This window comes from Apostichopus japonicus, chromosome 9 (assembly GCF_037975245.1).
Source record: "Apostichopus japonicus isolate 1M-3 chromosome 9, ASM3797524v1, whole genome shotgun sequence".
Lineage (NCBI taxonomy): Eukaryota > Metazoa > Echinodermata > Holothuroidea > Aspidochirotida > Stichopodidae > Apostichopus > Apostichopus japonicus.
The window spans coordinates 15512629-15520988 of NC_092569.1; the positions used below are offsets into that span (position 1 = coordinate 15512629).

At 35.5% G+C, this 8360-nt stretch overlaps 1 long non-coding RNA gene across 2 annotated transcripts; it reads left to right on the forward strand.

Moving 5' to 3' along the window:
* LOC139973979 (uncharacterized) lies at positions 1–7674 on the forward strand. 2 transcript variants are annotated; one of them, XR_011795359.1, is made up of 3 exons: positions 1–28; positions 6886–6980; positions 7247–7674. It is a non-coding gene; the product is annotated as an uncharacterized lncRNA (long non-coding RNA). The 2 variants fall into 2 exon arrangements; XR_011795358.1 differs by lacking the exon at positions 1–28 and adding an exon at positions 75–158.
* The last annotated feature ends 686 nt before the right edge of the window (positions 7675–8360 follow it).

Here is an 8360-nt window from a genome sequence, read left to right on the forward strand (position 1 = left end):
GAACGGTGAAAGGACATAGTATTTAAAGGTATGTCGATCTTTTTATACTTTAGATCAGTTTCTCCATAGAAACATCTAAATGTATGCCGAAGCGCGTGCACGCATGAAGCGGCTTCCTTTTTGTTTTGGAAAACTGTCTACACTACTGGGAAAACACGGTGAGCTTCCTTAGATTTAAAGAGAAAAGGGTTAAAGTTCTGGGGCCCGAGACGGGGAAATCAAAATAAGAATAGTAAACAGCCCGAGCTCAATACAGAACGAAACATATTAACAGTAAGAAATCTGCTAGGCTTATACGTCAAATTTCTGTAACACTTCTGATGGTATAGACGTATTCTTTGAGCACGTACGTTTATGAACTTAATTCAAGTTAAAACAACTGATTCACACAGGGATTACAGTAACTATTATCCATATTAAAGTTTTGTGCCACAGTTAAAGCTGGATCGTGTCTATAAATATGTTCAATCGGTATGATGTGATATTAGGTTTACAGTAAGAACTAAGGATATCTGTAATCCCAACAAATGCATCGAACTGGATTTACAATAGTAACTCTATCCTCTGTGTGTATCAGGTGGTTAAATACAAAAACGTTGAATTACCTTTCAAAGCTCTGACTTGGAAGAATTAATATTTAATTCTGTCTTACATTTACTAAAGTGGCAACAAACGGAAAATTAGTGACCTAAGTGTCTTAAAGAATGATGATACGTCACATGTGAAACGACATATCACAGGACTTAGAGACCTAGAAAGTTATAGGCGATTTAGTATGTACAGTAAGTCAACTAGTGTATTTGTATGGAGCATGCTACCTCAGAGTTGTTTCCAGGTTTAATCTATCCGTATTCTCGTCGGTTATAGGATATTTTTCTTATTTAGTTATTCATATTACTAAATGTCAATTTTAATCGCGAGTTCATTATTCACTGACTTGCGCGAGGTTGTGAAGGTCTCGGAATCGTACATTCACCATTCGAGAAAAACACAAGTCCAAGAATGGTCAATATATTGTATAATTGAATTTACCTGATTTGAATAAATACATATTTGGCTGTAGATCATTACCTTATCCTGACAAGAATGTCACTAATAGGGAATTTGAAACCGTTGTTCATGATATACCAAAGTGATCGAGCAACCGCCTATGCAGTCAGGTAACAGTCCTTTCCGTGGGGAGAGGGGGAGAGGGAAAGGGGTGACCGAAAGGGAACGCAGTCGGGGACAACAAATTTTATCAAGACATGTGTTGCAAACTATTAGACATCAGAAGAGCAGACATGGACTTTTCTCCAATCTGACAATCTATTTCTTTAATCTTTGTTCCTTCCTATGTTACTTTGATATGAACAAATTATAAATTAAACTTGATATGATCACAATCATTTTTTTAATACAGCGCTGCTTTATTCATTGAAAGTTGGAGATGGATACTATTCATCCGGATTGTGTACAGTCGTATTTTCGTACATATTTAAATAACCTGATGGCCAACAAATCTATGTTTCGTATTAATTGAAACTAACAGTTGATTCCCTCATTGTTAATGCATTTTTTTGCAAATGAGCCGTACATAATGCATAAAAAATAAATCCATGAAAATGAGGATATGATAAAAACTGGAATGAATATTACAAACGAACACAACATCGACAGTTCATAGAAAAGTTCAAACAAGACGACATTATGAAAAGCAAAATAGAAGATTAATGAAAATAATATAAATCGTAGGTTGCCATGAGAAACCAGGATTTATCAACACTGTGAATAAAGGAGAAATGACATAAAAGAAACCTGTTCATAATATTAATTAATATTCAACAGACTGATGCATATTTCAGTTGATATACTATAAGCTACATATGGTTTGAGTGTACTAAGTGAGTAGTTTAAATCTACATTGTCTAAAATAGTATGACGTTCCATTCTAAACATTAATATCTATCTATCTATCCATCCATCCATCCATCCATCCATCCATCCATCCATCCATCCATCCATCCATCCATCCATCCATCCATCCATCCATCCATCCATCCATCCATCCATCCATCCATCCATCCATCCATCCATCCATCCATCCATCCATCCATCCATCCATCCATCCATCCATCCATCCATCCATCCATCCATCCATCCATCCATCCATCCATCCATCCATCCATCCATCCATCCATCCATCCATCCATCCATCCATCCATCCATCCATCCATCCATCCATCCATCCATCCATCCATCCATCCATCCATCCATCCATCCATCCATCCATCCATCCATCCATCCATCCATCCATCCATCCATCCATCCATCCATCCATCCATCCATCCATCCATCCATCCATCCATCCATCCATCCATCCATCCATCCATCCATCCATCCATCCATCCATCCATCCATCCATCCATCCATCCATCCATCTCTCCATCTAGGCGTTAGTATGTTCACTGTCTTCCAATAATGAAGAGAAGCCAATCAACGCAACATTTCCTTTCCAACATTTAGTTAAAAATATATGTACGTGTAGGAGTGGTAAGTTTTCTATATTCCCTTTAATAAAAGAAAAATTGTCCATACATTGGCTATGAGATGTATATCAAATTTACTACTCCGTTTTGATTAATCGAACGGCGTTTATTGGAAGTGAAAAACAAACCCGTGCTTGCTCTGAACGAAGCACCATTATATCAACTTTAGAATTGTTCCTTTTTTCCATAATGTAAGCTCATAATATTTTTCAAAGAATACTGTAAAAAAAAAAATGTAAAACAGACGCTTCACCGGTAAAGTCTATTGTACACAATTGAGATAAAGTAAACATATCGTTGTCAGATTTATCGTGTCATAAAGTTCTTCAATGATGAATATATGAAGTTCTTTCCCTTGGACAGACAAAGAGCAATTTATAGACATAGCTATCACAGTAAATATCAAATCAGTGTAACAGCTCAGTCTGAATTGTTTTCGGCAATTGTATAATGACGAATGCGTTAGGCTCAATTAAACTGAGATATTGCGTTAGACATGATGTAGGAAGCTGCTATCTCTCCAGTATTTAGCGTATAAGCTGCAAATGACCATTGGTAAGGTAACTATAGAGATGGTGGGACGACTGGTGATTTGTTTACGTCTATCGCATTCAACACGGCGGTGTGCACGTTTCTCGTTCTCCACTGGTCAAGGTCAATGCGAAAAAAAAACCCAGAAGACCTAGAAAAGAGACTAAGGAGACATGGTGTTAGTATGAGTATTTGTGCATTAACCGTGTTATAGCGGTTCGGGCAGTGGATAAAGTATTGAACCTCCTGGGTTCGATTGTCGTTTCTGGGAAATGTAACCATGACTGGTGTCACACGATTATCGACCCATCATACCTTATAGGTATGCTACTCAATTTACAGAGGTGATACGTGAATTAAAAATAATACATATAGTATTTGTAGTACTGTGACAGAACAATAGCAATATAACTAGCATATATTTAATTCTGTACTTTAAATGTATAGTACAAATCCGCTTGGTGACTTGTTGTTGTTGTTGCTAAACAGACTGAAGACCAGAGTATTTCAGACAAAGGTAATGAAAGCACACGACAGGAGGCACGGGGGGTGGGGGGGGGGGAGCACGGCTGTTACCAAACTGTAGTTATGGGGACTACCAAGATAACCACAGGGAGTACCGACATCTGAAGCTTTACTGGTTCTTACTTCCATTGGTTTTTTGTTGAACATAGAATGACGTAACTTTCACAACATCATATTTTTTGTTGAACCTTTCAATGTTATTCTTTCCATACATAAATTATATTGATAATCGACAGTGTTACCATCAGAACTCGCAACGTGTCTTGTAAGGCGAAAGGTTCTGTTATTCAGTCGAAATATGTACCTTATATGCTAAATGAGACTAGTTACTAGGTACAGCACTCGTTCGCGACAGTAGGTTATTGATTATGACAAAAAATACTACATTGTTGTGTTAGTGAAAAAGTATCAAATTTAGTTTATTTTTCTCGTTGTATCTTCATAGAGGTCTACAAATATTACTAACTTAATGCAGTGATTATTTTAACCAATTAACTGTGAAGTTACTTATAGCAACCTGCCCCACAATATACCCCGCCGTCAAAAAATAAGGCATAATTTATGCAAATAGCACAAACGTCAGCATAATTAAATGACATTTATGAAGACTGAAACTATAGAGAAAACTAAAGGTAGAGATATATCCACAGTTACTGTGTTAGGTAAAATACCCATTGCACTACTTCATTAATACATGTCATTTGACATATTGGCATATTCAAACATTGAATTGAAATTGATAAATCTTGATTTCCAAGGCTTATAACCAACATTTTGAACCAATTTTTTATCTACATTATATTGGTATACTGATATTTGTTTAATAAGAATGAACTTGAAAGTGCAAAGAAAAAAATGGTGCTCGTTGAATAAGTGTCATTAAACTTCCCAGTCATATTTTTTTAAAATGATTTGCTTCAATCAATTTTAACAATAATGTATCTACAGTAAGGTAGGTAATTAACCAGTCTCTCTCTTCAGAGTCATAACAATGCTTACACTTCAACTCCATTCATTGCTCCAAATAACGAGAATCTGCGTTTCAGTGATATTTTGTGAACATTCAATATCCTTTTATATTACTCTTCGAATTCATAAAGAGTCTTTCTAGTATAACAATAGCGCGTTTGCTTTACCTGGGAATAAATAAAATGTTATCAACTAAAGCAAATAAACTGCATTGAAAATGTATTACTGAATAGAAAGGGAGACGCTATACGCCAAGTTTTATCTCCTGTATAAGTATACGTTACATATTGCTGGAAGATTGATTTATTGTCTAATTCTAATGAAGATAACTAAATGTAAACCTAATTGACTAAAGCTGATCTTCCGTCACTGATATTAATACCGTCGATGACGTAATCACAAGATCGTTGTACAATTCGTGCTCTGATGTTGATACTTATTCGATTCGTCTAAGCAGCTTTAAATTAAATACATATATATTTGTTGAGAAAAAGGTACGTAGTCTATATTAAAGACATCACAGCATTTAACCCGGTCAATCAAAGCCTAACGGAGAACATCAATGACAAAGTAGAACGGTCAACTTAGAACACAATGAAGAGAAATAAATTGTTTCATTTATTTTTAATCTGGCACTTATCATCATCGATACGACGGAAGCCGGAAGTATCTTTGTCAGGATAATAAGAATTACGTATGCCATTTTCTTTCTATTTTATCTTTAACAAAATAACAATGTGTTTAGACTTTTTAAGTCTCCCGTGGAGTTGTCAAGCTGTATTGGTCGATGGGTTTGGGCATACGTAGAGTACATTCTGTTCTGTTCTAAGTTTGTTTCTGCTCGGTTAACTATGTAGAATTCCACTTTTCCATATCACATCATTCTTAGACAAATGGCAGCAGTCTTGAAATTTTGCTAATGGCTTATATTGTCAACCTTGTGAAACCAGAGCAGCGTGAGAAAGGCAGCTTTCACCAAATCTTGCAAATTTCGAGCAAGGATTCTTCGAGATTAATTCACTTTTATGGTGCTTTGAGCTGATTGAATAATTAAATAATTTCCCATCCCTACATTATGTCGCGGTCTAAATAACAGTTAGTTGATTGGAAAATATAAACTATCAATGGGCCTATCTATATTTTTTACTAACATATGTATATCTATTTGGAGTTGTTGTGATATTATAGTCACCGAGTGGTATATAGATATATGCTGTGTTTACATTTCCTAAGGGTATTGATTAATGACAATCCTATGTTACTTAATGGCCGGGTTTGAGTGTTTCATCACCCTTTGATCTATAAGATATATAATACAGAGTATACTGTAGTTTGCGTACGATATTTGGGTTTGTTAAAGTGTAAAGTTGACCTCTTTTAATCGTAGACTGATCCGAAACGTTAGTGCAGACTCAGGGCTAAGTCTAAGGTTAGGCTAACTGTTATCGCGTAATAAGTTAGGCAGACTATCCAACAAATCGATTCATCTGCTGTTAGCGATCAAATGGGGGTGTCGCAATGTACGGGAGAATGTATACACCAGTCATCCAAATATAATATCATCCAATGTCGTTGAAAACACAACCGTTTGCTTTTTATTCAAATTTTGTAAAGACTTCAAATATTCCCTAACGCCATACCCATATCTTGGTTTAATTTGCGCAGTCGTTACACAGCACATTATTAATTGACTGACTGATTACGTTACAGTTCTTGTCAGAGCTGTAGTCTAGTTCTAGATATTTTTACCAGGAAAACAACGTCACAAAACTGACAAATGGATTAGTTATCTAAAGTTATACCACAAAACTGGCCATCATACCGAGACGACGTTCCTGATATTGTAACATGTAGAGCATATATTGACTCGGGTTTCCAGTACGAGAACTAATACCTATGACTAAAGTTATGTTTTGACGTTTTGTTTCGTTTCGTCTATGTTGTTTAATTTGTTATTGGTTACAATTTTCGCATTATTAGCAACATTATTTCTATAAGGACAGCCTTTTTAAACATGCGCTTATCTACAGTGTGGTCTGTTAAGATAACATCATGACGAAGACCACTCGATTTGTAAATTATGATACACGGACATATTATAATCTGGTTAGAGGGGTAAACGTTAAAAATTAAGTTGTTAATTTATTTGTGTTGTTTATGATATTCACTTTCTTGCGAAACAATATGTCTATAGTCCAAACTGTAGTGCAAAATAACCAGAAAGAGGGCTTAATTCAACACAATTCTATTTCCATTTAATTTAACGCACTTTACAGCATTTAAAATTATGCAAAATTGTCCATAAACATCCTTTCTATACTGTTTACTATAGTTAAGACAATGCAAGAATCAAAGCAACCAGCCACTGCAGTCACTACTGAACCAACAGGCACGATTCTATGTATGTCCCGTAGCATAACACACGCAGTACGTATATCATGTGATCATAGAAGAAATCACTTTAATTATGCTTAATGTGCACTTTGATTCAAATTACACCCTTTCTTTGACGTCGCACTTAGCATACCGCATTCCGAAGACGGACGTTGCTACATAAAAATATCAAAAAAAGAAAAAAAAACATCATGATATTTCAATGCTAAACTGCTCTTATCTCCACGTCTGTTAGCATGTTTCAACTATACTCCCATATTTATCTTTCTTTCATTATTTTGTATCCCCTATCTTTTCAGGTGTTTCAACGTCGTACCGATAACTCTATTAGTTTTTATCAAAACTGGACTGCGTACAAAGAAGCGTTTGGTGCCAGCGAGAACTTATGGTTAGGAATGAAAAGCTTCATTACTTGACGAACCAGAGAAACTACAAGCTTCGCTTTGACATCAATACTTCTTATAGATCGGCTGAATATGCTAAATATCCAGTTTCGAATAGAATCTGAAAGCAACAACTACAAAATGAATCAACTTGGCAGTCTCAGTGGGAATACAGGTTTGTTGCATTTTCGATATTTGCGGCTTGCCATCGATAATAGTTACAATTAAAGTTACTAGTTTGCTCACAATAAACTTCTTGAAAAAATGGTCGTCACGGTTTCTTCACACCTTGATGTAAAATATTACCTATAGACTGGATCAGAAACCCAGACAAAGAAGGTTCGGTGTAGCACCCCCCCTTCCCCTCATTTCGCAACTATGCTCTATATAATAATTTTTGTATTAATCTTGTACAAAAATATAAGAAATAAATGTAAATTTGGATTGAAATACCATGTGCTGTTTATTTGTCCCTCTCTTAAATCATACTAATTAGTTGCAATTAGATATGTAGAAACCTTTTTAATTTCGCCAGTTCTGGTTTTATAATCTTGAAAGAACAAATAAGGTTTTGTTTCCAACGTGATTAAAGTCAGTGATCTCGAGATTTCTTTAAAAATCAATTGCAACTATCTCGTCCCATCAGGGCCCGTTACTTTAAAGAGACCGTAAAGTGTGAGATATTTATATAGCTCTTGTAACAATTTACCTCAATTTACTAAATTGGCTTTTGAAGACACAGAAAGACATTAGAAAACACTCGAAGACACTAAAAGACATTAGAAGACACGAAAAGACGTGTTTAGAAGGCACTCATTCCTCTATTAAAATTAATCGCATACAGTCTCCCCTCTACACTAGTTTGAATTCAACCAATCAGTCAATAGCTAATATGTTTATTTATGAGCCGTTGCTTAAAGTAGATTCATGTACAGCAATCCGAAAAATTTGGGTCGTTATCAAGGTGACATACTCCTATTAGAGTCTATATCAATCCGCCCGGATGTTCTCCTATCTCAGGAAAAAGTAC